Consider the following 21,319-nt stretch of genomic DNA (forward strand, 5'->3'; position numbering starts at 1 on the left):
TCCTTTTGTCCTCCACACATTTCAATTGTAAAATGTAATTACAAAAATGTAATGCCTGCAGCACTTGATATTCCCAGGTGGTCTCCCATCCAAGTACTAACCAAGCCCAACATTGCTTAGCTTCTGAGATCAGGCTTATTCAAGGTGGTGTGGCCGCAGGCGATTGCATTTCTGCTTTCATGACTTTTATGTTTAGTGAGCTGGGGGTGATTCCTCCAAAATTTCCTTTTGTCCTCCACACATTTCAATTGTAAAATGTAATGCCTGCAGCACTTGATATTCCCAGGTGGTCTCCCATCCAAGTACTAACCAAGCCCAACACTGCTTAGCTTCTGAGATCAGACGAGATCAGGCTTATTCAAGGTGGTGTGGCCAGCAGGCGATTGCATTTCTGCTTTCATGACTTTTATGTTTAGTGAGCTGGGGGTGATTCCTCCAAAATTTCCTTTTGTCCTCCACACATTTCAATTGTAAAATGTAATTACAAAAATGTAATGCCTGCAGCACTTGATATTCCCAGGTGGTCTCCCATCCCAAGTACTAACCAAGCCCAACATTGCTTAGCTTCTGAGATCAGGCTTATTCAAGGTGGTGTGGCCGCAGGCGATTGCATTGCTGCTTTCATGACTTTTATGTTTAGTGAGCTGGGGGTGATTCCTCCAAAATTCCTTTTGTCCTCCACACATTTCAATTGTAAAATGTAATGCCTGCAGCACTTGATATTCCCAGGTGGTCCTCCCATCCAAGAACTAACCAAGCCCAACATTGCTTAGCTTCTGAGATCAGGCTTATTCAAGGTGGTGGCCGCAGCGATTGCATTTCTGCTTTCATGACTTTTATGTTTAGGGAGCTGGGGGTGATTCCTCCAAAATTTCCTTTTGTCCTCCACACATTTCAATTGTAAAATGTAATGCCTGCAGCACTTGATATTCCCAGGTGGTCTCCCATCCAAGTACTAACCAAGCCCAACATTGCTTAGCTTCTGAGATCAGGCTTATTCAAGGTGGTGTGGCCGCAGGCGATTGCATTTTTGCTTCATGACTTTTATGTTTAGTGAGCTGGGGGTGATTCCTCCAAAATTTCCTTTTGTCCTCCACACATTTCAATTGTTAAATGTAATGCCTGCAGCACTTGATATTCCCAGGTGGTCTCCCATCCAAGTACTAACCAAGCCCAACATTGCTTAGCTTCTGAGATCAGACGAGATCAGGATTATTCAAGGTGGTGTGGCCGCAGGCGATTGCATTTCTGCTTTCATGACTTTTATGTTTAGTGAGCTGGGGGTGATTCCTCCAAAATTTCCTTTTGTCCTCCACACATTTCAATTGTAAAATGTAATGCCTGCAGCACTTGATATTCCCCCAGGTGGTCTCCCATCCAAGTACTAACCAAGCCCAACATTGCTTAGCTTCTGTGATCAGACGAGATCAGGCTTATTCAAGGTGGTGTGGCCGCAGGCGATTGCATTTCTGCTTTTCATGACTTTTATGTTTAGTGAGCTGGTGGTGATTCCTCCAAAATTTCCTTTTGTCCTCCACACATTTCAATTGTAAAATGTAATGCCTGCAGCACTTGATATTCCCAGGTGGTCTCCCATCCAAGTACTACCAAGCCCAACATTGCTTAGCTTCTGAGATCAGACGAGATCAGGCTTATTCAAGGTGGTGTGGCCGCAGGCGATTGCATTTCTGCTTTCATGACTTTTATGTTTAGTGAGCTGGGGGTGATTCCCTCCAAAATTTCCTTTTGTCCTCCACACATTTCAATTGTAAAATGTAATTACAAAATTGTAATGCCTGCAGCACTTGATATTCCCAGGTGGTCTCCCATCCAAGTACTAACCAAGCCGAACATTACTTAGCTTCTGAGATCAGACGAGATCAGGCTTATTCAAGGTGGTGTGGCCGCAGGCGATTGCATTTCTGCTTTCATGACTTTTATGTTTAGGGAGCTGGGGGTGATTCCCTCCAAAATTTCCTTTTGTCCTCCACACATTTCAATTGTAAAATGTAATTACAAAAATGTAATGCCTGCAGCACTTGATATTCCCAGGTGGTCTCCCATCCAAGTACTAACCAAGCCCAACATTGCTTAGCTTCTGAGATCAGGCTTATTCAAGGTGGTGTGGCCGCAGGCGATTGCATTTCTGCTTCATGACTTTTATGTTTAGTGAGCTGGGGGTGATTCCTCCAAAATTTCCTTTTGTCCACACATTTTCAATTGTAAAATGTAATTACAAAAATGTAATGCCTGCAGCACTTGATATTCCAGGTGTCTCCATCCAAGTACTAACCAAGCCCAACATTGCTTAGCTTCTGAGATCAGACGAGATCAGGCTTATTCAAGGTGGTGTGGCCTCAGGCAATCGTGTTTCTGCTTTCATGACTTTTATGTTTAGTGAGCTGGGGGTGATTCCTCCAAAATTTCCTTTTGTCCTCCACACATTTCAATTGTAAAATGTAATGCCTGCAGCACTTGATATTCCCAGGTGGTCACCCATCCAAGTACTAACCAAGCCCAACATTGCTTAGCTTCTGAGATCACACGAGATCAGGATTATTCAAGGTGGTGTGGCCGCAGGCGATTGCATTTCTGCTTTCATGACTTTTATGTTTAGTGAGCTGGGGGTGATTCCTCCAAAATTTCCTTTTGTCCTCCTCACATTTCAATTGTAAAATGTAATTACAAAATTGTAATGCCTGCAGCACTTGTATTCCCAGGTGGTCTCCCATCCAAGTACTAACCAAGCCCAACATTGCTTAGCTTCTGAGATCAGACGAGATCAGGCTTATTCAAGGTGTGTGGCCGCAGGCGATTGCATTTCTGCTTTGATGACTTTTATGTTTAGTGAGCTGGGGGTGATTCCTCCAAAATTTCCTTTTGTCCTCCACACATTTCAATTGTAAAATGTAATGCCTGCAGCACTTGATATTCCCAGGTGGTCTCCCATCCAAGTACTAACCAAGCCCAACATTGCTTAGCTTCTGAGATCAGACGAGATCAGGCTTATTCAAGGTGTGTGGCCGCAGGCGATTGCATTTCTGCTTTCATGACTTTTATGTTTAGTGAGCTGGGGGTGATTCCTCCAAAATGTCCTTTTGTCCTCACAACATTTCAATTGTAAACTGTAATGCCTGCAGCACTTGATATTCCCAGGTGGTCTCCCATCCAAGTACTAACCAAGCCCAACATTGCTTAGCTTCTGAGATCAGACGAGATCAGGCTTATTCAAGGTGGTGTGGCCGCAGGCAATTGCATTTCTGCTTTCATGACTTTTATGTTTAGTGAGCTGGGGTGAGTCCTCCAAAATTTCCTTTTGTCCTCCACAACATTTCAATTGTAAAATGTAATGCCTGCAGCACTTGATATTCCCAGGTGGTCTCCCATCCAAGTACTAACCAAGCCCAACATTGCTTAGCTCCTGAGATCCAGACGAGATCAGGCTTATTCAAGTGGTATGGCCGCAGGCGATTGCATTTCTGCTTTCATGACTTTTATGTTTAGTGAGCTGGGGGTGATTCCTCCAAAATTTCCTTTTGTCCTCCACACATTTCAATTGTAAAATGTAATTACAAAATTGTAATGCCTGCAGCACTTGATATTCCCAGGTGGTCTCCCATCCAAGTACTAACCAAGCCGAACATTGCTTAGCTTCTGAGATCAGACGAGATCAGGCTTATTCAAGGTGGTGTGGCCGCAGGCGATTGCATTTCTGCTTTCATGACTTTTATGTTTAGGGAGCTGGGGGTGATTCCTCCAAAATTTCCTTTTGTCCTCCACACATTTCAATTGTAAAATGTAATTACAAAAATGTAATGCCTGCAGCACTTGATATTCCCAGGTGGTCTCCCATCCAAGTACTAACCAGCCCAACATTGCTTAGCTTCTGAGATCAGGCTTATTCAAGGTGGTGTGGCCGCAGGCGATTGCATTTCTGCTTTCATGATTTTTATGTTTAGTGAGCTGGGGGTGATTCCTCCAAAATTTCCTTTTGTCCTCCACACATTTCAATTGTAAAATGTAATTACAAAAATATAATGCCTGCAGCACTTGATATTCCCAGGTGGTCTCCCATCCAAGTACTAACCAAGCCCAACATTGCTTAGCTTCTGAGATCAGACGAGATCAGGCTTATTCAAGGTGGTGTGGCCGCAGGCGATTGCATTTCTGCTTTCATGACTTTTATGTTAGTGAGCTGGGGGTGATTCCTGCAAAATTTCCTTTTGTCCTCCACACATTTCAATTGTAAAATGTAATGCCTGCAGCACTTGATATTCCCAGGTGGTCTCCCATCCAAGTACTAACCAAGCCCAACATTGCCTTAGCTTCTGAGATCAGACGAGATCAGGCTTTTTCAAGGTGGTGTGGCCGCAGGCGATTGCATTTCTGCTTTCATGACTTTTATGTTTAGTGAGCTGGGGGTGATTCCTCCAAAATTTCCTTTTGTCCTCCACACATTTCAATTGTAAAATGTAATGCCTGCAGCACTTGATATTCCCAGGTGGTCTCCCATCCAAGTACTAACCAAGCCCAACATTCCTTAGCTTCTGAGATCAGGCGAGATCAGGCTTATTCAAGGTGGTGTGGCCGCAGGCGATTGCATTTCTGCTTTCATGACTTTTATGTTTAGTGAGCTGGGGGTGATTCCTCCAAAATTTCCTTTTGTCCTCCACACATTTCAATTGTAAAATGTAATTACAAAAATGTAATGCCTGCAGCACTTGATATTCCCAGGTGGTCTCCCATCCAAGTACTAACCAAGCCCAACATTGCTTAGCTTCTGAGATCAGGCTTATTCAAGGTGGTGTGGCCGCAGGCGATTGCATTTCTGCTTTCATGACTTTTATGTTTAGTGAGCTGGGGGTGATTCCTCCAAAATTTCCTTTTGTCCTCCACACATTTCAATTGTAAAATGTAATGCCTGCAGCACTTGATATTCCCAGGTGGTCTCCCATCCAAGTACTAACCAAGCCCAACACTGCTTAGCTTCTGAGATCAGACGAGATCAGGCTTATTCAAGGTGGTGTGGCCGCAGGCGATTGCATTTCTGCTTTCATGACTTTTATGTTTAGTGAGCTGGGGGTGATTCCTCCAAAATTTCCTTTTGTCCTCCACACATTTCAATTGTAAAATGTAATTACAAAAATGTAATGCCTGCAGCACTTGATATTCCCAGGTGGTCTCCCATCCAAGTACTAACCAAGCCCAACATTGCTTAGCTTCTGAGATCAGGCTTATTCAAGGTGGTGTGGCCGCAGGCGATTGCATTGCTGCTTTCATGACTTTTATGTTTAGTGAGCTGGGGGTGATTCCTCCAAAATTTCCTTTTGTCCTCCACACATTTCAATTGTAAAATGTAATGCCTGCAGCACTTGATATTCCCAGGTGGTCTCCCATCCAAGAACTAACCAAGCCCAACATTGCTTAGCTTCTGAGATCAGGCTTATTCAAGGTGGTGTGGCCGCAGGCGATTGCATTTCTGCTTTCATGACTTTTATGTTTAGGGAGCTGGGGGTGATTCCTCCAAAATTTCCTTTTGTCCTCCACACATTTCAATTGTAAAATGTAATGCCTGCAGCACTTGATATTCCCAGGTGGTCTCCCATCCAAGTACTAACCAAGCCCAACATTGCTTAGCTTCTGAGATCAGGCTTATTCAAGGTGGTGTGGCCGCAGGCGATTGCATTTTTGCTTTCATGACTTTTATGTTTAGTGAGCTGGGGGTGATTCCTCCAAAATTTCCTTTTGTCCTCCCACACATTTCAATTGTTAAATGTAATGCCTGCAGCACTTGATATTCCCAGGTGGTCTCCCATCCAAGTACTAACCAAGCCCAACATTGCTTAGCTTCTGAGATCAGACGAGATCAGGATTATTCAAGGTGGTGTGGCCGCAGGCGATTGCATTTCTGCTTTCATGACTTTTATGTTTAGTGAGCTGGGGGTGATTCCTCCAAAATTTCCTTTTGTCCTCCACACATTTCAATTGTAAAATGTAATGCCTGCAGCACTTGATATTCCCAGGTGGTCTCCCATCCAAGTACTAACCAAGCCCAACATTGCTTAGCTTCTGTGATCAGACAAGATCAGGCTTATTCAAGGTGGTGTGGCCGCAGGCGATTGCATTTCTGCTTTCATGACTTTTATGTTTAGTGAGCTGGTGGTGATTCCTCCAAAATTTCCTTTTGTCCTCCACACATTTCAATTGTAAAATGTAATGCCTGCAGCACTTGATATTCCCAGGTGGTCTCCCATCCAAGTACTAACCAAGCCCAACATTGCTTAGCTTCTGAGATCAGGCTTATTCAAGGTGGTGTGGCCGCAGGCGATTGCATTTCTGCTTTCATGACTTTTATGTTTAGTGAGCTGGGGGTGATTCCTCCAAAATTTCCTTTTGTCCTCCACACATTTCAATTGTAAAATGTAATGCCTGCAGCACTTGATATTCCCAGGTGGTCTCCCATCCAAGTACTAACCAAGCCCAACATTGCTTAGCTTCTGAGATCAGACGAGATCATGCGAGATCAGGCTTATTCAAGGTGGTGTGGCCGCAGGCGATTGCATTTCTGCTTTCATGACTTTTATGTTTAGTGAGCTGGGGGTGATTCCTCCAAAATTTCCTTTTGGCCTCCACACATTTCAATTGTAAAATGTAATTACAAAAATGTAATGCCTGCAGCACTTGATATTCCCAGGTGGTCTCCCATCCAAGTACTAACCAAGCCCAACATTGCTTAGCTTCTGAGATCAGACTTATTCAAGGAGGTGTGGCCGCAGGCGATTGCATTTCTGCTTTCATGACTTTTATGTTTAGTGAGCTGGGGGTGATTCCTCCAAAATTTCCTTTTGTCCTCCACACATTTCAATTGTAAAATGTAATTACAAAAATGTAATGCCTGCAGCACTTGATATTCCCAGGTGGTCTCCCATCCAAGTACTAACCAAGCCCAACATTGCTTAGCTTCTGAGATCAGACTTAATCAAGGTGGTGTGGCCGCAGGCGATTGCATTTCTGCTTTCATGACTTTTATGTTTAGTGAGCTGGGGGTGATTCCTCCAAAATTTCCTTTTGTCCTCCACACATTTCAATTGTAAAATGTAATTACAAAAATGTAATGCCTGCAGCACTTGATATTCCCAGGTGGTCTCCCATCCAAGTACTAACCAAGCCCAACATTGCTTAGCTTCTGAGATCAGGCTTATTCAAGGTGGTGTGGCCGCAGGCGATTGCATTTCTGCTTTCATGACTTTTATGTTTAGGGAGCTGGGGGTGATTCCTCCAAAATTTCCTTTTGTCCTCCACACATTTCAATTGTAAAATGTAATTACAAAAATGTAATGCCTGCAGCACTTGATATTCCCAGGTGGTCTCCCATCCAAGTACTAACCAAGCCCAACATTGCTTAGCTTCTGAGATCAGGCTTATTCAAGGTGGTGTGGCCGCAGGCGATTGCATTTCTGCTTTCATGACTTTTATGTTTAGTGAGCTGGGGGTGATTCCTCCAAAATTTCCTTTTGTCCTCCACACATTTCAATTGTAAAATGTAATGCCTGCAGCACTTGATATTCCCAGGTGGTCTCCCATCCAAGTACTAACCAAGCCCAACATTGCTTAGCTTCTGAGATCAGACGAGATCAGGCTTATTCAAGGTGGTGTGGCCGCAGGCGATTGCATTTCTGCTTTCATGACTTTTATGTTTAGTGAGCTGGGGGTGATTCCTCCAAAATTTCCTTTTGTCCTCCACACATTTCAATTGTAAAATGCAATGCCTGCAGCACTTGATATTCCCAGGTGGTCTCCCATCCAAGTACTAACCAAGCCCAACATTGCTTAGCTTCTGAGATCAGGCTTATTCAAGGTGGTGTGGCCGCAGGCGATTGCATTTCTGCTTTCATGACTTTTATGTTTAGTGAGCTGGGGGTGATTCCTCCAAAATTTCCTTTTGTCCTCCACACATTTCAATTGTAAAATGTAATTACAAAAATGTAATGCCTGCAGCACTTGATATTCCCAGGTGGTCTCCCATCCAAGTACTAACCAAGCCCAACATTGCTTAGCTTCTGAGATCAGACGAGATCAGGCTTATTCAAGGTGGTGTGGCCGCAGGCGATTGCATTTCTGCTTTCATGACTTTTATGTTTAGTGAGCTGGGGGTGATTCCTCCAAAATTTCCTTTTGTCCTCCACACATTTCAATTGTAAAACGTAATGCCTGCAGCACTTGATATTCCCAGGTGGTCTCCCATCCAAGTACTAACCAAGCCCAACATTGCTTAGCTTCTGAGATCAGACGAGATCAGGCTTATTCAAGGTGGTGTGGCCGCAGGCGATTGCATTTCTGCTTTCATGACTTTTATGTTTAGGGAGCTGGGGGTGATTCCTCCAAAATTTCCTTTTGGCCTCCACACATTTCAATTGTAAAATGTAATTACAAAAATGTAATGCCTGCAGCACTTGATATTCCCAGGTGGTCTCCCATCCAAGTACTAACCAAGCCCAACACTGCTTAGCTTCTGAGATCAGACGAGATCAGGCTTATTCAAGGTGGTGTGGCCGCAGGCGATTGCTTTTCTGCTTTCATGACTTTTATGTTTAGGGAGCTGGGGGTGATTCCTCCAAAATTTCCTTTTGTCCTCCACACATTTCAATTGTAAAATGTAATTACAAAAATGTAATGCCTGCAGCACTTGATATTCCCAGGTGGTCTCCCATCCAAGTACTAACCAAGCCCAACATTCCTTAGCTTCTGAGATCAGACGAGATCAGGCTTATTCAAGGTGGTGTGGCCGCAGGCGATTGCATTTCTGCTTTCATGACTTTTATGTTTAGTGAGCTGGGGGTGATTCCTCCAAAATTTCCTTTTGTCCTCCACACATTTCAATTGTAAAATGTAATTACAAAAATGTAATGCCTGCAGCACTTGATATTCCCAGGTGATCTCCCATCCAAGTACTAACCAAGCCCAACATTGCTTAGCTTCTGAGATCAGGCTTATTCAAGGTGGTGTGGCCGCAGGCGATTGCATTTCTGCTTTCATGACTTTTATGTTTAGTGAGCTGGGGGTGATTCCTCCAAAATTTCCTTTTGGCCTCCACACATTTCAATTGTAAAATGTAATGCCTGCAGCACTTGATATTCCCAGGTGGTCTCCCATCCAAGTACTAACCAAGCCCAACATTGCTTAGCTTCTGAGATCAGGCTTATTCAAGGTGGTGTGGCCGCAGGCGATTGCATTTCTGCTTTCATGACTTTTATGTTTAGTGAGCTGGGGGTGATTCCTCCAAAATTTCCTTTTGTCCTCCACACATTTCAATTGTAAAATTTAATTACAAAAATGTAATGCCAGCAGCACTTGATATTCCCAGGTGGTCTCCCATCCAAGTACTAACCAAGCCCAACATTGCTTAGCTTCTGAGATCAGGCTTATTCAAGGTGGTGTGGCCGCAGGCGATTGCATTTCTGCTTTCATGACTTTTATGTTTAGTGAGCTGGGGGCGATTCCTCCAAAATTTCCTTTTGTCCTCCACACATTTCAATTGTAAAATTTAATTACAAAAATGTAATGCCTGCAGCACTTGATATTCCCAGGTGGTCTCCCATCCAAGTACTAACCAAGCCCAACATTGCTTAGCTTCTGAGATCAGACGAGATCAGGCTTATTCAAGGTGGTGTGGCCGCAGGCGATTGCATTTCTGCTTTCATGACTTTTATGTTTAGTGAGCTGGGGGTGATTCCTCCAAAATTTCCTTTTGTCCTCCACACATTTCAATTGTAAAATGTAATGCCTGCAGCACTTGATATTCCCAGGTGGTCTCCCATCCAAGTACTAACCAAGCCCAACAGTGCTTATCTTCTGAGATCAGACGAGATCAGGCTTATTCAAGGTGGTATGGCCGCAGGCGATTGCATTTCTGCTTTCATGACTTTTATGTTTAGTGAGCTGGGGGTGATTCCTCCAAAATTTCCTTTTGTCCTCCACACATTTCAATTGTAAAATGTAATGCCTGCAGCACTTTATATTCCCAAGTGGTCTCCCATCCAAGTACTAACCAAGCCCAACATTGCTTAGCTTCTGAGATCAGACGAGATCAGGCTTATTCAAGGTGGTGTGGCCACAGGCGATTGCATTTCTGCTTTCATGACTTTTATGTTTAGTGAGCTGGGGGTGATTCCTCCAAAATTTCCTTTTGTCCTCCACACATTTCAATTGTAAAATGTAATTACAAAAATGTAATGCCTGCAGCACTTGATATTCCCAGGTGGTCTCCCATCCAAGTACTAACCAAGCCCAACACTGCTTAGCTTCTGAGATCAGACGAGATCAGGCTTATTCAAGGTGGTGTGGCCGCAGGCGATTGCATTTCTGCTTTCATGACTTTTATGTTTAGTGAGCTGGGGGTGATTCCTCCAAAATTTCCTTTTGTCCTCCACACATTTCAATTGTAAAATGTAATTACAAAAATGTAATGCCTGCAGCACTTGATATTCCCAGGTGGTCTCCCATCCAAGTACTAACCAAGCCCAACACTGCTTAGCTTCTGAGATCAGACAAGATCAGGCTTATTCAAGGTGGTGCGGCCGCAGGCGATTGCATTTCTGCTTTCATGACTTTTATGTTAAGTGAGCTGGGGGTGATTCCTCCAAAATTTCCTTTTGTCCTCCACACATTTCAATTGTAAAATGTAATGCCTGCAGCACTTGATATTCCCAGGTGGTCTCCCATCCAAGTACTAACCAAGCCCAACATTGCTTAGCTTCTGAGATCAGACGAGATCAGGCTTATTCAAGGTGGTGTGGCCGCAGGCGATTGCATTTCTGCTTTCATGACTTTTATGTTTAGTGAGCTGGGGGTGATTCCTCCAAAATTTCCTTTTGTCCTCCACACATTTCAATTGTAAAATTTAATTACAAAAATGTAATGCCTGCAGCACTTGATATTCCCAGGTGGTCTCCCATCCAAGTACTAACCAAGCCCAACATTGCTTAGCTTCTGAGATCAGGCTTATTCAAGGTGGTGTGGCCGCAGGCGGTTGCATTTCTGCTTTCATGACTTTTATGTTTAGTGAGCTGGGGGTGATTCCTCCAAAATTTCCTTTTGTCCTCCACACATTTCAATTGTAAAATGTAATGCCTGCAGCACTTGATATTCCCAGGTGGTCTCCCATCCAATTACTAACCAAGCCCAACATTGCTTAGCTTATGAGATCAGACGAGATCAGGCTTATTCAAGGTGGTGTGGCCGCAGGCGATTGCATTTCTGCTTTCATGACTTTTATGTTTAGTGAGCTGGGGGTGATTCCTCCAAAATTTCCTTTTGTCCTCCACACATTTCAATTGTAAAATGTAATTACAAAAATGTAATGCCTGCAGCACTTGATATTCCCAGGTGGTCTTCCATCCAAGTACTAACCAAGCCCAACATTGCTTAGCTTCTGAGATCAGGCTTATTCAAGGTGGTGTGGCCGCAGGCGATTGCATTTCTGCTTTCATGACTTTTATGTTTAGTGAGCTGGGGGTGATTCCTCCAAAATTTCCTTTTGGCCTCCACACATTTCAATTGTAAAATGTAATGCCTGCAGCACTTGATATTCCCAGGTGGTCTCCCATCCAAGTACTAACCAAGCCCAACATTGCTTAGCTTCTGAGATCAGGCTTATTCAAGGTGGTGTGGCCGCAGGCGATTGCATTTCTGCTTTCATGACTTTTATGTTTAGTGAGCTGGGGGTGATTCCTCCAAAATTTCCTTTTGTCCTCCACACATTTCAATTGTAAAATGTAATGCCTGCAGCACTTGATATTCCCAGGTGGTCTCCCATCCAAGTACTAACCAAGCCCAATATTGCTTAGCTTCTGAGATCAGGCTTATTCAAGGTGGTGTGGCCGCAGGCGATTGCATTTCTGCTTTCATGACTTTTATGTTTAGTGAGCTGGGGGTGATTCCTCCAAAATTTCCTTTTGTCCTCCACACATTTCAATTGTAAAATGTAATTACAAAAATGTAATGCCTGCAGCACTTGATATTCCCAGGTGGTCTCCCATCCAAGTACTAACCAAGCCCAACATTGCTTAGCTTCTTAGATCAGGCTTATTCAAGGTGGTGTGGCCGCAGGCGATTGCATTTCTGCTTTCATGACTTTTATGTTTAGTGAGCTGGGGGTGATTCCTCCAAAATTTCCTTTTGTCCTCCACACATTTCAATTGTAAAATGTAATGCCTGCAGCACTTGATATTCCCAGGTGGTCTCCCATCCAATTACTAACCAAGCCCAACATTGCTTAGCTTATGAGATCAGACGAGATCAGGCTTATTCAAGGTGGTGTGGCCGCAGGCGATTGCATTTCTGCTTTCATGACTTTTATGTTTAGTGAGCTGGGGGTGATTCCTCCAAAATTTCCTTTTGTCCTCCACACATTTCAATTGTAAAATGTAATTACAAAAATGTAATGCCTGCAGCACTTGATATTCCCAGGTGGTCTTCCATCCAAGTACTAACCAAGCCCAACATTGCTTAGCTTCTGAGATCAGGCTTATTCAAGGTGGTGTGGCCGCAGGCGATTGCATTTCTGCTTTCATGACTTTTATGTTTAGTGAGCTGGGGGTGATTCCTCCAAAATTTCCTTTTGGCCTCCACACATTTCAATTGTAAAATGTAATGCCTGCAGCACTTGATATTCCCAGGTGGTCTCCCATCCAAGTACTAACCAAGCCCAACATTGCTTAGCTTCTGAGATCAGGCTTATTCAAGGTGGTGTGGCCGCAGGCGATTGCATTTCTGCTTTCATGACTTTTATGTTTAGTGAGCTGGGGGTGATTCCTCCAAAATTTCCTTTTGTCCTCCACACATTTCAATTGTAAAATGTAATGCCTGCAGCACTTGATATTCCCAGGTGGTCTCCCATCCAAGTACTAACCAAGCCCAATATTGCTTAGCTTCTGAGATCAGGCTTATTCAAGGTGGTGTGGCCGCAGGCGATTGCATTTCTGCTTTCATGACTTTTATGTTTAGTGAGCTGGGGGTGAATCCTCCAAAATTTCCTTTTGTCCTCCACACATTTCAATTGTAAAATGTAATTACAAAAATGTAATGCCTGCAGCACTTGATATTCCCAGGTGGTCTCCCATCCAAGTACTAACCAAGCCCAACATTGCTTAGCTTCTGAGATCAGACGAGATCAGGCTTATTCAAGGTGGTGTGGCCGCAGGCGATTGCATTTCTGCTTTCATGACTTTTATGTTTAGTGAGCTGGGGGTGATTCCTCCAAAATTTCCTTTTGTCCTCCACACATTTCAATTGTAAAATGTAATGCCTGCAGCACTTGATATTCCCAGGTGGTCTCCCATCCAAGTACTAACCAAGCCCAACATTGCTTAGCTTCTGAGATCAGGCTTATTCAAGGTGGTGTGGCCGCAGGCGATTGCATTTCTGCTTTCATGACTTTTATGTTTAGTGAGCTGGGGGTGATTCCTCCAAAATTTCCTTTTGTCCTCCACACATTTCAATTGTAAAATGTAATGCCTGCAGCACTTGATATTCCCAGGTGGTCTCCCATCCAAGTACTAACCAAGCCCAATATTGCTTAGCTTCTGAGATCAGGCTTATTCAAGGTGGTGTGGCCGCAGGCGATTGCATTTCTGCTTTCATGACTTTTATGTTTAGTGAGCTGGGGGTGATTCCTCCAAAATTTCCTTTTGTCCTCCACACATTTCAATTGTAAAATGTAATGCCTGCAGCACTTGATATTCCCAGGTGGTCTCCCATCCAAGTACTAACCAAGCCCAACATTGCTTAGCTTCTGAGATCAGACGAGATCAGGCTTATTCAAGGTGGTGTGGCCGCAGGCGATTGCATTTCTGCTTTCATGACTTTTATGTTTAGGGAGCTGGGGGTGATTCCTCCAAAATTTCCTTTTGTCCTCCACACATTTCAATTGTAAAATGTAATGCCTGCAGCACTTGATATTCCCAGGTGGTCTCCCATCCAAGTACTAACCAAGCCCAACATTGCTTAGCTTCTGAGATCAGGCTTATTCAAGGTGGTGTGGCCGCAGGCGATTGCATTTCTGCTTTCATGACTTTTATGTTTAGTGAGCTGGGGGTGATTCCTCCAAAATTTCCTTTTGTCCTCCACACATTTCAATTGTAAAATGTAATTACAAAAATGTAATGCCTGCAGCACTTGATATTCCCAGGTGGTCTCCCATCCAAGTACTAACCAAGCCCAACATTGCTTAGCTTCGGAGATCAGGCTTATTCAAGGTGGTGTGGCCGCAGGCGATTGCATTTCTGCTTTCATGACTTTTATGTTTAGTGAGCTGGGGGTGATTCCTCCAAAATTTCCTTTTGTCCTCCACACATTTCAATTGTAAAATGTAATGCCTGCAGCACTTGATATTCCCAGGTGGTCTCCCATCCAAGTACTAACCAAGCCCAACATTGCTTAGCTTCTGAGATCAGACGAGATCAGGCTTATTCAAGGTGGTGTGGCCGCAGGCGATTGCATTTCTGCTTTCATGACTTTTATGTTTAGTGAGCTGGGGGTGATTCCTCCAAAATTTCCTTTTGTCCTCCACACATTTCAATTGTAAAATGTAATGCCTGCAGCACTTGATATTCCCAGGTGGTCTCCCATCCAAGTACTAACCAAGCCCAACATTGCTTAGCTTCTGAGATCAGACGAGATCAGGCTTATTCAAGGTGGTGTGGCCGCAGGCGATTGCATTTCTGCTTTCATGACTTTTATGTTTAGTGAGCTGGGGGTGTTTCCTCCAAAATTTCCTTTTGTCCTCCACACATTTCAATTGTAAAATGTAATGCCTGCAGCACTTGACATTCCCAGGTGGTTTCCCATCCAAGTACTAACCAAGCCCAACATTGCTTAGCTTCTGAGATCAGACGAGATCAGGCTTATTCAAGGTGGTGTGGCCGCAGGCGATTGCATTTCTGCTTTCATGACTTTTATGTTTAGTGAGCTGGGGGTGATTCCTCCAAAATTTCCTTTTGTCCTCCACACATTTCAATTGTAAAATGTAATGCCTGCAGCACTTGATATACCCAGGTGGTCTCCCATCCAAGTACTAACCAAGCCCAACATTGCTTAGCTTCTGAGATCAGACGAGATCAGGCTTATTCAAGGTGGTGTGGCCGCAGGCGATTGCATTTCTGCTTTCATGACTTTTATGTTTAGTGAGCTGGGGGTGATTCCTCCAAAATTTCCTTTTGTCCTCCACACATTTCAATTGTAAAATGTAATGCCTGCAGCACTTGATATTCCCAGGTGGTCTCCCATCCAAGTACTAACCAAGCCCAACATTGCTTAGCTTCTGAGATCAGATGAGATCAGGCTTATTCAAGGTGGTGTGGCCGCAGGCGATTGCATTTCTGCTTTCATGACTTTTATGTTTAGTGAGCTGGGGGTGATTCCTCCAAAATTTCCTTTTGTCCTCCACACATTTCAATTGTAAAATGTAATGCCTGCAGCACTTGATATTCCCAGGTGGTTTCCCATCCAAGTACTAACCAAGCCCAACATTGCTTAGCTTCTGAGATCAGACGAGATCAGGCTTATTCAAGGTGGTGTGGCCGCAGGCGATTGCATTTCTGCTTTCATGACTTTTATGTTTAGTGAGCTGGGGGTGATTCCTCCAAATTTTCCTTTTGTCCTCCACACATTTCAATTGTAAAATGTAATGCCTGAAGCACTTGATATTCCCAGGTGGTCTCCCATCCAAGTACTAACCAAGCCCAACATTGCTTAGCTTCTGAGATCAGACGAGATCAGGCTTATTCAAGGTGGTATGGCCACAGGCAATTGCATTTCTGCTTTCATGACTTTTATGTTTAGTGAGCTGGGGGTGATTCCTCCAAAATTTCCTTTTGTCCTCCACACATTTCAATTGTAAAATGTAATGCCTGCAGCACTTGATATTCCCAGGTGGTCTCCCATCCAAGTACTAACCAAGCCCAACATTGCTTAGCTTCTGAGATCAGACGAGATCAGGCTTATTCAAGGTGGTGTGGCCACAGGCGATTGCATTTCTGCTTTCATGACTTTTATGTTTAGTGAGCTGGGGGTGATTCCTCCAAAATTTCCTTTTGTCCTCCACACATTTCAATTGTAAAATGTAATTACAAAAATGTAATGCCTGCAGCACTTGATATTCCCAGGTGGTCTCCCATTCAAGTACTAACCAAGCCCAACATTGCTTAGCTTCTGAGATCAGACGAGATCAGGCTTATTCAAGGTGGTGTGGCCGCAGGCGATTGCATTTCTGCTTTCATGACTTTTATGTTTAGTGAGCTGGGGGTGATTCCTCCAAAATTTCCTTTTGTCCTCCACACATTTCAATTGTAAAATGTAATTACAAAAATGTAATGCCTGCAGCACTTGATATTCCCAGGTGGTCTCCCATCCAAGTACTAACCAAGCCCAACATTGCTTAGCTTCTGAGATCAGGCTTATTCAAGGTGGTGTGGCCGCAGGCGATTGCATTTCTGCTTTCATGACTTTTATGTTTAGTGAGCTGGGGGTGATTCCTCCAAAATTTCCTTTTGTCCTCCACACATTTCAATTGTAAAATGTAATGCCTGCAGCACTTGATATTCCCAGGTGGTCTCCCATCCAAGTACTAACCAAGCCCAACATTGCTTAGCTTCTGAGATCAGGCTTATTCAAGGTGGTGTGGCCGCAGGCGATTGCATTTCTGCTTTCATGACTTTTATGTTTAGGGAGCTGGGGGTGATTCCTCCAAAATTTCCTTTTGTCCTCCACACATTTCAATTGTAAAATGTAATTACAAAAATGTAATGCCTGCAGCACTTGATATTCCCAGGTGGTCTCCCATCCAAGTACTAACCAAGCCCCACATTGCTTAGCTTCTGAGATCAGGCGAGATCAGGCTTATTCAAGGTGGTGTGGCCGCAGGCGATTGCATTGCTGCTTTCATGACATTTATGTTTAGTGAGCTGGGGGTGATTCCTCCAAAATTTCCTTTTGTCCTCCACACATTTCAATTGTAAAATGTAATTACAGAAATGTAATGCCTGCAGCACTTGATATTCCCTGGTCGTCTCCCATCCAAGTACTAACCAAGCCCAACATTGCTTAGCTTCTGAGATCAGGCGAGATCAGGCTTATTCAAGGTGGTGTGGCCGCAGGCGATTGCATTTCTGCTTTCATGTCTTTTATGTTTAGTGAGCTGGGGGTGATTCCTCCAAAATTTCCTTTTGTCCTCCACACATTTCAATTGTAAAATGTAATGCCTGCAGCACTTGATATTCCCAGGTGGTCTCCAATCCAAGTACTAACCAAGCCCAACATTGCTTAGCTTCTGAGATCAGGCTTATTCAAGGTGGTGTGGCCGCAGGCGATTGCATTTCTGCTTTCATGACTTTTATGTTTAGTGAGCTGGGGGTGATTCCTCCAAAATTTCCTTTTGTCCTCCACACATTTCAATTGTAAAATGTAATTACAAAAATGTAATGCCTGCAGCACTTGATATTCCCAGGTGGTCTCCCATCCAAGTACTAACCAAGCCCAACATTGCTTAGCTTCTGAGATCAGACGAGATCAGCCTTATTCAAGGTGGTGTGGCCGCAGGCGATTGCATTTCTGCTTTCATGACTTTTATGTTTAGTGAGCTGGGGGTGATTCCTCCAAAATTTCCTTTTGTCCTCCACACATTTCAATTGTAAAATGTAATTACAAAAATGTAATGCCTGCAGCACTTGATATTCCCAGGTGGTCTCCCATCCAAGTACTAACCAAGCCCAACATTGCTTAGCTTCTGAGATCAGGCTTATTCAAGGTGGTGTGGCCGCAGGAGATTGCATTTCTGCTTTCATGACTTTTATGTTTAGTGAGCTGGGGGTGATTCCTCCAAAATTTCCTATTGTCCTCCACACATTTCAATTGTAAAATGTAATTACAAAAATGTAATGCCTGCAGCACTTGATATTCCCAGGTGGTCTCCCATCCAAGTACTAACCAAGCCCAACATTGCTTAGCTTCTGAGATCAGGCGAGATCAGGCTTATTCAAGGTGGTGTGGCCGCAGGAGATTGCATTTCTGCTTTCATGACTTTTATGTTTAGTGAGCTGGGGGTGATTCCTCCAAAATTTCCTTTTGTCCTCCACACATTTCAATTGTAAAATGTAATTACAAAAATATAATGCCTGCAGCACTTGATATTCCCAGGTGGTCTCCCATCCAAGTACTAACCAAGCCCAACATTGCTTAGCTTCTGAGATCAGGCTTATTCAAGGTGGTGTGGCCGCAGGCGATTGCATTTCTGCTTTCATGACTTTTATGTTTAGTGAGCTGGGGGTGATTCCTCCAAAATTTCCTTTTGTCCTCCACACATTTCAATTATAAAATGTAATTACAAAAATGTAATGCCTGCAGCACTTGATATTCCCAGGTGGTCTCCCATCCAAGTACTAACCAAGCCCAACATTGCTTAGCTTCTGAGAACAGACGAGATCAGGCTTATTCAAGGTGGTGTGGCCGCAGGCGATTGCATTTCTGCTTTCATGACTTTTATGTTTAGTGAGCTGGGGGTGATTCCTCCAAAATTTCCTTTTGTCCTCCACACATTTCAATTGTAAAATGTAATGCCTGCAGCACTTGATATTCCCAGGTGGTCTCCCATCCAAGTACTAACCAAGCCCAACATTGCTTAGCTTCTGAGATCAGACGAGAGCAGGCTTATTCAAGGTGGTGTGGCCGCAGGCGATTGCATTTCTGCTTTCATGACTTTTATGTTTAGTGAGCTGGGGGTGATTCCTCCAAAATTTCCTTTTGTCCTCCACACATTTCAATTGTAAAATGTAATGCCTGCAGCACTTGATATTCCCAGGTGGTCTCCCATCCAAGTACTTACCAAGCCCAACATTGCTTAGCTTCTGAGATCAGGCTTATTCAAGGTGGTGTGGCCGCAGGCGATTGCATTTCTGCTTTCATGACTTTTATGTTTAGTGAGCTGGGGGTGATTCCTCCAAAATTTCCTTTTGTCCTCCACACATTTCAATTGTAAAATGTAATTACAAAAATGTAATGCCTGCAGCACTTGATATTCCCAGGTGGTCTCCCATCCAAGTACTAACCAAGCCCAACATTGCTTAGCTTCTGAGATCAGACGAGATCAGCCTTATTCAAGGTGGTGTGGCCGCAGGCGATTGCATTTCTGCTTTCATGACTTTTATGTTTAGTGAGCTGGGGGTGATTCCTCCAAAATTTCCTTTTGTCCTCCACACATTTCAATTGTAAAATGTAATTACAAAAATGTAATGCCTGCAGCACTTGATATTCCCAGGTGGTCTCCCATCCAAGTACTAACCAAGCCCAACATTGCTTAGCTTCTGAGATCAGGCTTATTCAAGGTGGTGTGGCCGCAGGAGATTGCATTTCTGCTTTCATGACTTTTATGTTTAGTGAGCTGGGGGTGATTCCTCCAAAATTTCCTATTGTCCTCCACACATTTCAATTGTAAAATGTAATTACAAAAATGTAATGCCTGCAGCACTTGATATTCCCAGGTGGTCTCCCATCCAAGTACTAACCAAGCCCAACATTGCTTAGCTTCTGAGATCAGGCGAGATCAGGCTTATTCAAGGTGGTGTGGCCGCAGGAGATTGCATTTCTGCTTTCATGACTTTTATGTTTAGTGAGCTGGGGGTGATTCCTCCAAAATTTCCTTTTGTCCTCCACACATTTCAATTGTAAAATGTAATTACAAAAATATAATGCCTGCAGCACTTGATATTCCCAGGTGGTCTCCCATCCAAGTACTAACCAAGCCCAACATTGCTTAGCTTCTGAGAACAGACGAGATCAGGCTTATTCAAGGTGGTGTGGCCGCAGGCGATTGCATTTCTGCTTTCATGACTTTTATGTTTAGTGAGCTGGGGGTGATTCCTCCAAAATTTCCTTTTGTCCTCCACACATTTCAATTGTAAAATGTAATGCCTGCAGCACTTGATATTCCCAGGTGGTCTCCCATCCAAGTACTAACCAAGCCCAACATTGCTTAGCTTCTGAGATCAGACGAGAGCAGGCTTATTCAAGGTGGTGTGGCCGCAGGCGATTGCATTTCTGCTTTCATGACTTTTATGTTTAGTGAGCTGGGGGTGATTCCTCCAAAATTTCCTTTTGTCCTCCACACATTTCAATTGTAAAATGTAATGCCTGCAGCACTTGATATTCCCAGGTGGTCTCCCATCCAAGTACTTACCAAGCCCAACATTGCTTAGCTTCTGAGATCAGGCTTATTCAAGGTGGTGTGGCCGCAGGCGATTGCATTTCTGCTTTCATGACTTTTATGTTTAGTGAGCTGGGGGTGATTCCTCCAAAATTTCCTTTTGTCCTCCACACATTTCAATTGTAAAATGTAATTACAAAAATGTAATGCCTGCAGCACTTGATATTCCCAGGTGGTCTCCCATCCAAGTACTAACCAAGCCCAACATTGCTTAGCTTCTGAGATCAGACGAGATCAGGCTTATTCAAGGTGGTGTGGTCGCAGGCGATTGCCTTCCTGCTTTCATGACTTTTATGTTTAGTGAGCTGGGGGTGATTCCTCCAAAATTTCCTTTTGTCCACACATTTCAATTGTAAAATGTAATTACAAAAATGTAATGCCTGCAGTACTTGATATTCCCAGGTGGTCTCCCATCCAAATACTAACCAAGCCCAACATTGCTTAGCTTCTGAGATCAGGCGAGATCAGGCTTATTCAAGGTGGTGTGGCCGCAGGCGATTGCATTTCTGCTTTCATGACTTTTATGTTTAGTGAGCTGGGGGTGATTCCTCCAAAATTTCCTTTTGTCCTCCACACATTTCAATTGTAAAATGTAAATACAAAAATGTAATGCCTGCAGCACTTGATATTCCCAGGTGGTCTCCCATCCAAGTACTAACCAAGCCCAACATTGCTTAGCTTCTGAGAACAGACGAGATCAGGCTTATTCAAGGTGGTGTGGCCGCAGGCGATTGCATTTCTGCTTTCATGACTTTTATGTTTAGTGAGCTGGGGGTGATTCCTCCAAAATTTCCTTTTGTCCTCCACACATTTCAATTGTAAAATGTAATTACAAAAATGTAATGCCTGCAGCACTTGATATTCCCAGGTGGTCTCCCATCCAAGTACTAACCAAGCCCAACATTGCTTAGCTTCTGAGATCAGGCTTATTCAAGGTGGTGTGGCCGCAGGCGATTGCATTTCTGCTTTCATGACTTTTATGTTTAGTGAGCTGGGGGTGATTCCTCCAAAATTTCCTTTTGTCCTCCACACATTTCAATTGTAAAATGTAATTACAAAAATGTA

The 21,319-nt window shown here is 43.6% G+C and overlaps 40 non-coding genes and 55 pseudogenes across 40 annotated transcripts; all 95 read right to left on the reverse strand.

The window, feature by feature from the left end:
- Nucleotides 1–52: 52 nt before the first annotated feature.
- LOC131725277 (5S ribosomal RNA) lies at nt 53–161 on the reverse strand (annotated as a pseudogene).
- Nucleotides 162–261: 100 nt separating this feature from the next.
- Nucleotides 262–381, reverse strand: LOC131725258 (5S ribosomal RNA; annotated as a pseudogene).
- Nucleotides 382–495: 114 nt separating this feature from the next.
- Nucleotides 496–605, reverse strand: LOC131725331 (5S ribosomal RNA; annotated as a pseudogene).
- Nucleotides 606–911: 306 nt separating this feature from the next.
- Nucleotides 912–1,020, reverse strand: LOC131725278 (5S ribosomal RNA; annotated as a pseudogene).
- Nucleotides 1,021–1,119: 99 nt separating this feature from the next.
- On the reverse strand, nt 1,120–1,238 carry LOC131725342 (5S ribosomal RNA). The gene has a single exon (XR_009320560.1). It is a non-coding gene; the product is annotated as a 5S ribosomal RNA (ribosomal RNA).
- A 100-nt stretch (nt 1,239–1,338) lies between these two features.
- Nucleotides 1,339–1,459, reverse strand: LOC131725276 (5S ribosomal RNA; annotated as a pseudogene).
- A 101-nt stretch (nt 1,460–1,560) lies between these two features.
- LOC131725373 (5S ribosomal RNA) lies at nt 1,561–1,678 on the reverse strand. The gene has a single exon (XR_009320591.1). It is a non-coding gene; the product is annotated as a 5S ribosomal RNA (ribosomal RNA).
- A 115-nt stretch (nt 1,679–1,793) lies between these two features.
- Nucleotides 1,794–1,912, reverse strand: LOC131725264 (5S ribosomal RNA; annotated as a pseudogene).
- A 115-nt stretch (nt 1,913–2,027) lies between these two features.
- LOC131725279 (5S ribosomal RNA) lies at nt 2,028–2,136 on the reverse strand (annotated as a pseudogene).
- Nucleotides 2,137–2,247: 111 nt separating this feature from the next.
- Nucleotides 2,248–2,363, reverse strand: LOC131725315 (5S ribosomal RNA; annotated as a pseudogene).
- A 100-nt stretch (nt 2,364–2,463) lies between these two features.
- Nucleotides 2,464–2,582, reverse strand: LOC131725357 (5S ribosomal RNA). The gene has a single exon (XR_009320575.1). It is a non-coding gene; the product is annotated as a 5S ribosomal RNA (ribosomal RNA).
- Nucleotides 2,583–2,696: 114 nt separating this feature from the next.
- On the reverse strand, nt 2,697–2,813 carry LOC131725274 (5S ribosomal RNA; annotated as a pseudogene).
- Nucleotides 2,814–2,913: 100 nt separating this feature from the next.
- Nucleotides 2,914–3,031, reverse strand: LOC131725266 (5S ribosomal RNA; annotated as a pseudogene).
- Nucleotides 3,032–3,131: 100 nt separating this feature from the next.
- Nucleotides 3,132–3,250, reverse strand: LOC131725248 (5S ribosomal RNA). The gene has a single exon (XR_009320535.1). It is a non-coding gene; the product is annotated as a 5S ribosomal RNA (ribosomal RNA).
- Nucleotides 3,251–3,350: 100 nt separating this feature from the next.
- On the reverse strand, nt 3,351–3,469 carry LOC131725260 (5S ribosomal RNA; annotated as a pseudogene).
- A 114-nt stretch (nt 3,470–3,583) lies between these two features.
- On the reverse strand, nt 3,584–3,702 carry LOC131725253 (5S ribosomal RNA). Its single transcript, XR_009320540.1, has one exon. It is a non-coding gene; the product is annotated as a 5S ribosomal RNA (ribosomal RNA).
- Nucleotides 3,703–3,816: 114 nt separating this feature from the next.
- Nucleotides 3,817–3,924, reverse strand: LOC131725326 (5S ribosomal RNA; annotated as a pseudogene).
- A 114-nt stretch (nt 3,925–4,038) lies between these two features.
- LOC131725259 (5S ribosomal RNA) lies at nt 4,039–4,157 on the reverse strand. The gene has a single exon (XR_009320545.1). It is a non-coding gene; the product is annotated as a 5S ribosomal RNA (ribosomal RNA).
- A 99-nt stretch (nt 4,158–4,256) lies between these two features.
- Nucleotides 4,257–4,376, reverse strand: LOC131725244 (5S ribosomal RNA). Its single transcript, XR_009320531.1, has one exon. It is a non-coding gene; the product is annotated as a 5S ribosomal RNA (ribosomal RNA).
- Nucleotides 4,377–4,476: 100 nt separating this feature from the next.
- On the reverse strand, nt 4,477–4,595 carry LOC131725263 (5S ribosomal RNA; annotated as a pseudogene).
- Nucleotides 4,596–4,709: 114 nt separating this feature from the next.
- On the reverse strand, nt 4,710–4,818 carry LOC131725280 (5S ribosomal RNA; annotated as a pseudogene).
- A 100-nt stretch (nt 4,819–4,918) lies between these two features.
- Nucleotides 4,919–5,037, reverse strand: LOC131725346 (5S ribosomal RNA). The gene has a single exon (XR_009320564.1). It is a non-coding gene; the product is annotated as a 5S ribosomal RNA (ribosomal RNA).
- Nucleotides 5,038–5,151: 114 nt separating this feature from the next.
- LOC131725282 (5S ribosomal RNA) lies at nt 5,152–5,260 on the reverse strand (annotated as a pseudogene).
- A 100-nt stretch (nt 5,261–5,360) lies between these two features.
- LOC131725322 (5S ribosomal RNA) lies at nt 5,361–5,469 on the reverse strand (annotated as a pseudogene).
- A 100-nt stretch (nt 5,470–5,569) lies between these two features.
- Nucleotides 5,570–5,678, reverse strand: LOC131725283 (5S ribosomal RNA; annotated as a pseudogene).
- A 101-nt stretch (nt 5,679–5,779) lies between these two features.
- On the reverse strand, nt 5,780–5,898 carry LOC131725343 (5S ribosomal RNA). The gene has a single exon (XR_009320561.1). It is a non-coding gene; the product is annotated as a 5S ribosomal RNA (ribosomal RNA).
- Nucleotides 5,899–5,998: 100 nt separating this feature from the next.
- LOC131725265 (5S ribosomal RNA) lies at nt 5,999–6,117 on the reverse strand (annotated as a pseudogene).
- A 100-nt stretch (nt 6,118–6,217) lies between these two features.
- On the reverse strand, nt 6,218–6,326 carry LOC131725284 (5S ribosomal RNA; annotated as a pseudogene).
- A 100-nt stretch (nt 6,327–6,426) lies between these two features.
- Nucleotides 6,427–6,555, reverse strand: LOC131725271 (5S ribosomal RNA; annotated as a pseudogene).
- Nucleotides 6,556–6,669: 114 nt separating this feature from the next.
- On the reverse strand, nt 6,670–6,778 carry LOC131725321 (5S ribosomal RNA; annotated as a pseudogene).
- A 114-nt stretch (nt 6,779–6,892) lies between these two features.
- LOC131725323 (5S ribosomal RNA) lies at nt 6,893–7,001 on the reverse strand (annotated as a pseudogene).
- A 114-nt stretch (nt 7,002–7,115) lies between these two features.
- On the reverse strand, nt 7,116–7,224 carry LOC131725285 (5S ribosomal RNA; annotated as a pseudogene).
- A 114-nt stretch (nt 7,225–7,338) lies between these two features.
- On the reverse strand, nt 7,339–7,447 carry LOC131725286 (5S ribosomal RNA; annotated as a pseudogene).
- A 100-nt stretch (nt 7,448–7,547) lies between these two features.
- Nucleotides 7,548–7,666, reverse strand: LOC131725270 (5S ribosomal RNA). Its single transcript, XR_009320546.1, has one exon. It is a non-coding gene; the product is annotated as a 5S ribosomal RNA (ribosomal RNA).
- Nucleotides 7,667–7,766: 100 nt separating this feature from the next.
- On the reverse strand, nt 7,767–7,875 carry LOC131725287 (5S ribosomal RNA; annotated as a pseudogene).
- Nucleotides 7,876–7,989: 114 nt separating this feature from the next.
- On the reverse strand, nt 7,990–8,108 carry LOC131725281 (5S ribosomal RNA). Its single transcript, XR_009320547.1, has one exon. It is a non-coding gene; the product is annotated as a 5S ribosomal RNA (ribosomal RNA).
- Nucleotides 8,109–8,208: 100 nt separating this feature from the next.
- On the reverse strand, nt 8,209–8,327 carry LOC131725292 (5S ribosomal RNA). The gene has a single exon (XR_009320548.1). It is a non-coding gene; the product is annotated as a 5S ribosomal RNA (ribosomal RNA).
- A 114-nt stretch (nt 8,328–8,441) lies between these two features.
- Nucleotides 8,442–8,560, reverse strand: LOC131725348 (5S ribosomal RNA). Its single transcript, XR_009320566.1, has one exon. It is a non-coding gene; the product is annotated as a 5S ribosomal RNA (ribosomal RNA).
- Nucleotides 8,561–8,674: 114 nt separating this feature from the next.
- On the reverse strand, nt 8,675–8,793 carry LOC131725243 (5S ribosomal RNA). Its single transcript, XR_009320530.1, has one exon. It is a non-coding gene; the product is annotated as a 5S ribosomal RNA (ribosomal RNA).
- A 114-nt stretch (nt 8,794–8,907) lies between these two features.
- LOC131725313 (5S ribosomal RNA) lies at nt 8,908–9,016 on the reverse strand (annotated as a pseudogene).
- A 100-nt stretch (nt 9,017–9,116) lies between these two features.
- On the reverse strand, nt 9,117–9,225 carry LOC131725288 (5S ribosomal RNA; annotated as a pseudogene).
- A 114-nt stretch (nt 9,226–9,339) lies between these two features.
- On the reverse strand, nt 9,340–9,448 carry LOC131725309 (5S ribosomal RNA; annotated as a pseudogene).
- A 114-nt stretch (nt 9,449–9,562) lies between these two features.
- LOC131725303 (5S ribosomal RNA) lies at nt 9,563–9,681 on the reverse strand. Its single transcript, XR_009320549.1, has one exon. It is a non-coding gene; the product is annotated as a 5S ribosomal RNA (ribosomal RNA).
- A 100-nt stretch (nt 9,682–9,781) lies between these two features.
- LOC131725354 (5S ribosomal RNA) lies at nt 9,782–9,900 on the reverse strand. The gene has a single exon (XR_009320572.1). It is a non-coding gene; the product is annotated as a 5S ribosomal RNA (ribosomal RNA).
- A 100-nt stretch (nt 9,901–10,000) lies between these two features.
- LOC131725261 (5S ribosomal RNA) lies at nt 10,001–10,119 on the reverse strand (annotated as a pseudogene).
- A 114-nt stretch (nt 10,120–10,233) lies between these two features.
- On the reverse strand, nt 10,234–10,352 carry LOC131725349 (5S ribosomal RNA). Its single transcript, XR_009320567.1, has one exon. It is a non-coding gene; the product is annotated as a 5S ribosomal RNA (ribosomal RNA).
- Nucleotides 10,353–10,466: 114 nt separating this feature from the next.
- Nucleotides 10,467–10,585, reverse strand: LOC131725262 (5S ribosomal RNA; annotated as a pseudogene).
- Nucleotides 10,586–10,685: 100 nt separating this feature from the next.
- On the reverse strand, nt 10,686–10,804 carry LOC131725314 (5S ribosomal RNA). The gene has a single exon (XR_009320550.1). It is a non-coding gene; the product is annotated as a 5S ribosomal RNA (ribosomal RNA).
- Nucleotides 10,805–10,918: 114 nt separating this feature from the next.
- LOC131725289 (5S ribosomal RNA) lies at nt 10,919–11,027 on the reverse strand (annotated as a pseudogene).
- A 100-nt stretch (nt 11,028–11,127) lies between these two features.
- LOC131725267 (5S ribosomal RNA) lies at nt 11,128–11,246 on the reverse strand (annotated as a pseudogene).
- A 114-nt stretch (nt 11,247–11,360) lies between these two features.
- LOC131725310 (5S ribosomal RNA) lies at nt 11,361–11,469 on the reverse strand (annotated as a pseudogene).
- A 100-nt stretch (nt 11,470–11,569) lies between these two features.
- On the reverse strand, nt 11,570–11,678 carry LOC131725290 (5S ribosomal RNA; annotated as a pseudogene).
- A 100-nt stretch (nt 11,679–11,778) lies between these two features.
- On the reverse strand, nt 11,779–11,887 carry LOC131725317 (5S ribosomal RNA; annotated as a pseudogene).
- A 114-nt stretch (nt 11,888–12,001) lies between these two features.
- Nucleotides 12,002–12,110, reverse strand: LOC131725330 (5S ribosomal RNA; annotated as a pseudogene).
- A 100-nt stretch (nt 12,111–12,210) lies between these two features.
- Nucleotides 12,211–12,329, reverse strand: LOC131725268 (5S ribosomal RNA; annotated as a pseudogene).
- Nucleotides 12,330–12,443: 114 nt separating this feature from the next.
- Nucleotides 12,444–12,552, reverse strand: LOC131725311 (5S ribosomal RNA; annotated as a pseudogene).
- A 100-nt stretch (nt 12,553–12,652) lies between these two features.
- LOC131725291 (5S ribosomal RNA) lies at nt 12,653–12,761 on the reverse strand (annotated as a pseudogene).
- A 100-nt stretch (nt 12,762–12,861) lies between these two features.
- LOC131725318 (5S ribosomal RNA) lies at nt 12,862–12,970 on the reverse strand (annotated as a pseudogene).
- Nucleotides 12,971–13,084: 114 nt separating this feature from the next.
- Nucleotides 13,085–13,203, reverse strand: LOC131725325 (5S ribosomal RNA). The gene has a single exon (XR_009320551.1). It is a non-coding gene; the product is annotated as a 5S ribosomal RNA (ribosomal RNA).
- Nucleotides 13,204–13,303: 100 nt separating this feature from the next.
- On the reverse strand, nt 13,304–13,412 carry LOC131725293 (5S ribosomal RNA; annotated as a pseudogene).
- Nucleotides 13,413–13,512: 100 nt separating this feature from the next.
- Nucleotides 13,513–13,621, reverse strand: LOC131725319 (5S ribosomal RNA; annotated as a pseudogene).
- A 100-nt stretch (nt 13,622–13,721) lies between these two features.
- LOC131725334 (5S ribosomal RNA) lies at nt 13,722–13,840 on the reverse strand. The gene has a single exon (XR_009320552.1). It is a non-coding gene; the product is annotated as a 5S ribosomal RNA (ribosomal RNA).
- A 100-nt stretch (nt 13,841–13,940) lies between these two features.
- LOC131725294 (5S ribosomal RNA) lies at nt 13,941–14,049 on the reverse strand (annotated as a pseudogene).
- Nucleotides 14,050–14,163: 114 nt separating this feature from the next.
- On the reverse strand, nt 14,164–14,272 carry LOC131725316 (5S ribosomal RNA; annotated as a pseudogene).
- Nucleotides 14,273–14,372: 100 nt separating this feature from the next.
- On the reverse strand, nt 14,373–14,491 carry LOC131725335 (5S ribosomal RNA). Its single transcript, XR_009320553.1, has one exon. It is a non-coding gene; the product is annotated as a 5S ribosomal RNA (ribosomal RNA).
- A 100-nt stretch (nt 14,492–14,591) lies between these two features.
- Nucleotides 14,592–14,710, reverse strand: LOC131725337 (5S ribosomal RNA). The gene has a single exon (XR_009320555.1). It is a non-coding gene; the product is annotated as a 5S ribosomal RNA (ribosomal RNA).
- A 100-nt stretch (nt 14,711–14,810) lies between these two features.
- LOC131725362 (5S ribosomal RNA) lies at nt 14,811–14,929 on the reverse strand. Its single transcript, XR_009320580.1, has one exon. It is a non-coding gene; the product is annotated as a 5S ribosomal RNA (ribosomal RNA).
- A 100-nt stretch (nt 14,930–15,029) lies between these two features.
- Nucleotides 15,030–15,148, reverse strand: LOC131725367 (5S ribosomal RNA). The gene has a single exon (XR_009320585.1). It is a non-coding gene; the product is annotated as a 5S ribosomal RNA (ribosomal RNA).
- Nucleotides 15,149–15,248: 100 nt separating this feature from the next.
- On the reverse strand, nt 15,249–15,367 carry LOC131725358 (5S ribosomal RNA). Its single transcript, XR_009320576.1, has one exon. It is a non-coding gene; the product is annotated as a 5S ribosomal RNA (ribosomal RNA).
- A 100-nt stretch (nt 15,368–15,467) lies between these two features.
- On the reverse strand, nt 15,468–15,586 carry LOC131725355 (5S ribosomal RNA). Its single transcript, XR_009320573.1, has one exon. It is a non-coding gene; the product is annotated as a 5S ribosomal RNA (ribosomal RNA).
- A 100-nt stretch (nt 15,587–15,686) lies between these two features.
- LOC131725359 (5S ribosomal RNA) lies at nt 15,687–15,805 on the reverse strand. The gene has a single exon (XR_009320577.1). It is a non-coding gene; the product is annotated as a 5S ribosomal RNA (ribosomal RNA).
- Nucleotides 15,806–15,905: 100 nt separating this feature from the next.
- Nucleotides 15,906–16,024, reverse strand: LOC131725350 (5S ribosomal RNA). Its single transcript, XR_009320568.1, has one exon. It is a non-coding gene; the product is annotated as a 5S ribosomal RNA (ribosomal RNA).
- Nucleotides 16,025–16,138: 114 nt separating this feature from the next.
- LOC131725353 (5S ribosomal RNA) lies at nt 16,139–16,257 on the reverse strand. Its single transcript, XR_009320571.1, has one exon. It is a non-coding gene; the product is annotated as a 5S ribosomal RNA (ribosomal RNA).
- Nucleotides 16,258–16,371: 114 nt separating this feature from the next.
- On the reverse strand, nt 16,372–16,480 carry LOC131725295 (5S ribosomal RNA; annotated as a pseudogene).
- A 100-nt stretch (nt 16,481–16,580) lies between these two features.
- LOC131725296 (5S ribosomal RNA) lies at nt 16,581–16,689 on the reverse strand (annotated as a pseudogene).
- Nucleotides 16,690–16,803: 114 nt separating this feature from the next.
- On the reverse strand, nt 16,804–16,922 carry LOC131725250 (5S ribosomal RNA). Its single transcript, XR_009320537.1, has one exon. It is a non-coding gene; the product is annotated as a 5S ribosomal RNA (ribosomal RNA).
- A 114-nt stretch (nt 16,923–17,036) lies between these two features.
- Nucleotides 17,037–17,155, reverse strand: LOC131725273 (5S ribosomal RNA; annotated as a pseudogene).
- Nucleotides 17,156–17,255: 100 nt separating this feature from the next.
- On the reverse strand, nt 17,256–17,364 carry LOC131725329 (5S ribosomal RNA; annotated as a pseudogene).
- A 114-nt stretch (nt 17,365–17,478) lies between these two features.
- On the reverse strand, nt 17,479–17,597 carry LOC131725371 (5S ribosomal RNA). The gene has a single exon (XR_009320589.1). It is a non-coding gene; the product is annotated as a 5S ribosomal RNA (ribosomal RNA).
- Nucleotides 17,598–17,711: 114 nt separating this feature from the next.
- Nucleotides 17,712–17,820, reverse strand: LOC131725307 (5S ribosomal RNA; annotated as a pseudogene).
- Nucleotides 17,821–17,934: 114 nt separating this feature from the next.
- On the reverse strand, nt 17,935–18,053 carry LOC131725254 (5S ribosomal RNA). Its single transcript, XR_009320541.1, has one exon. It is a non-coding gene; the product is annotated as a 5S ribosomal RNA (ribosomal RNA).
- Nucleotides 18,054–18,167: 114 nt separating this feature from the next.
- Nucleotides 18,168–18,276, reverse strand: LOC131725297 (5S ribosomal RNA; annotated as a pseudogene).
- Nucleotides 18,277–18,390: 114 nt separating this feature from the next.
- On the reverse strand, nt 18,391–18,509 carry LOC131725363 (5S ribosomal RNA). The gene has a single exon (XR_009320581.1). It is a non-coding gene; the product is annotated as a 5S ribosomal RNA (ribosomal RNA).
- Nucleotides 18,510–18,609: 100 nt separating this feature from the next.
- On the reverse strand, nt 18,610–18,728 carry LOC131725251 (5S ribosomal RNA). Its single transcript, XR_009320538.1, has one exon. It is a non-coding gene; the product is annotated as a 5S ribosomal RNA (ribosomal RNA).
- Nucleotides 18,729–18,828: 100 nt separating this feature from the next.
- On the reverse strand, nt 18,829–18,937 carry LOC131725304 (5S ribosomal RNA; annotated as a pseudogene).
- Nucleotides 18,938–19,051: 114 nt separating this feature from the next.
- LOC131725372 (5S ribosomal RNA) lies at nt 19,052–19,170 on the reverse strand. Its single transcript, XR_009320590.1, has one exon. It is a non-coding gene; the product is annotated as a 5S ribosomal RNA (ribosomal RNA).
- A 114-nt stretch (nt 19,171–19,284) lies between these two features.
- Nucleotides 19,285–19,393, reverse strand: LOC131725308 (5S ribosomal RNA; annotated as a pseudogene).
- Nucleotides 19,394–19,507: 114 nt separating this feature from the next.
- LOC131725255 (5S ribosomal RNA) lies at nt 19,508–19,626 on the reverse strand. The gene has a single exon (XR_009320542.1). It is a non-coding gene; the product is annotated as a 5S ribosomal RNA (ribosomal RNA).
- Nucleotides 19,627–19,740: 114 nt separating this feature from the next.
- Nucleotides 19,741–19,859, reverse strand: LOC131725364 (5S ribosomal RNA). The gene has a single exon (XR_009320582.1). It is a non-coding gene; the product is annotated as a 5S ribosomal RNA (ribosomal RNA).
- Nucleotides 19,860–19,959: 100 nt separating this feature from the next.
- Nucleotides 19,960–20,078, reverse strand: LOC131725252 (5S ribosomal RNA). Its single transcript, XR_009320539.1, has one exon. It is a non-coding gene; the product is annotated as a 5S ribosomal RNA (ribosomal RNA).
- A 100-nt stretch (nt 20,079–20,178) lies between these two features.
- LOC131725305 (5S ribosomal RNA) lies at nt 20,179–20,287 on the reverse strand (annotated as a pseudogene).
- A 114-nt stretch (nt 20,288–20,401) lies between these two features.
- On the reverse strand, nt 20,402–20,520 carry LOC131725361 (5S ribosomal RNA). The gene has a single exon (XR_009320579.1). It is a non-coding gene; the product is annotated as a 5S ribosomal RNA (ribosomal RNA).
- A 111-nt stretch (nt 20,521–20,631) lies between these two features.
- Nucleotides 20,632–20,750, reverse strand: LOC131725269 (5S ribosomal RNA; annotated as a pseudogene).
- A 114-nt stretch (nt 20,751–20,864) lies between these two features.
- Nucleotides 20,865–20,983, reverse strand: LOC131725365 (5S ribosomal RNA). The gene has a single exon (XR_009320583.1). It is a non-coding gene; the product is annotated as a 5S ribosomal RNA (ribosomal RNA).
- A 114-nt stretch (nt 20,984–21,097) lies between these two features.
- On the reverse strand, nt 21,098–21,206 carry LOC131725298 (5S ribosomal RNA; annotated as a pseudogene).
- Nucleotides 21,207–21,319: the final 113 nt, after the last annotated feature.

The sequence above is a fragment of the Acipenser ruthenus genome, unplaced genomic scaffold, assembly GCF_902713425.1.
Source record: "Acipenser ruthenus unplaced genomic scaffold, fAciRut3.2 maternal haplotype, whole genome shotgun sequence".
Lineage (NCBI taxonomy): Eukaryota > Metazoa > Chordata > Actinopteri > Acipenseriformes > Acipenseridae > Acipenser > Acipenser ruthenus.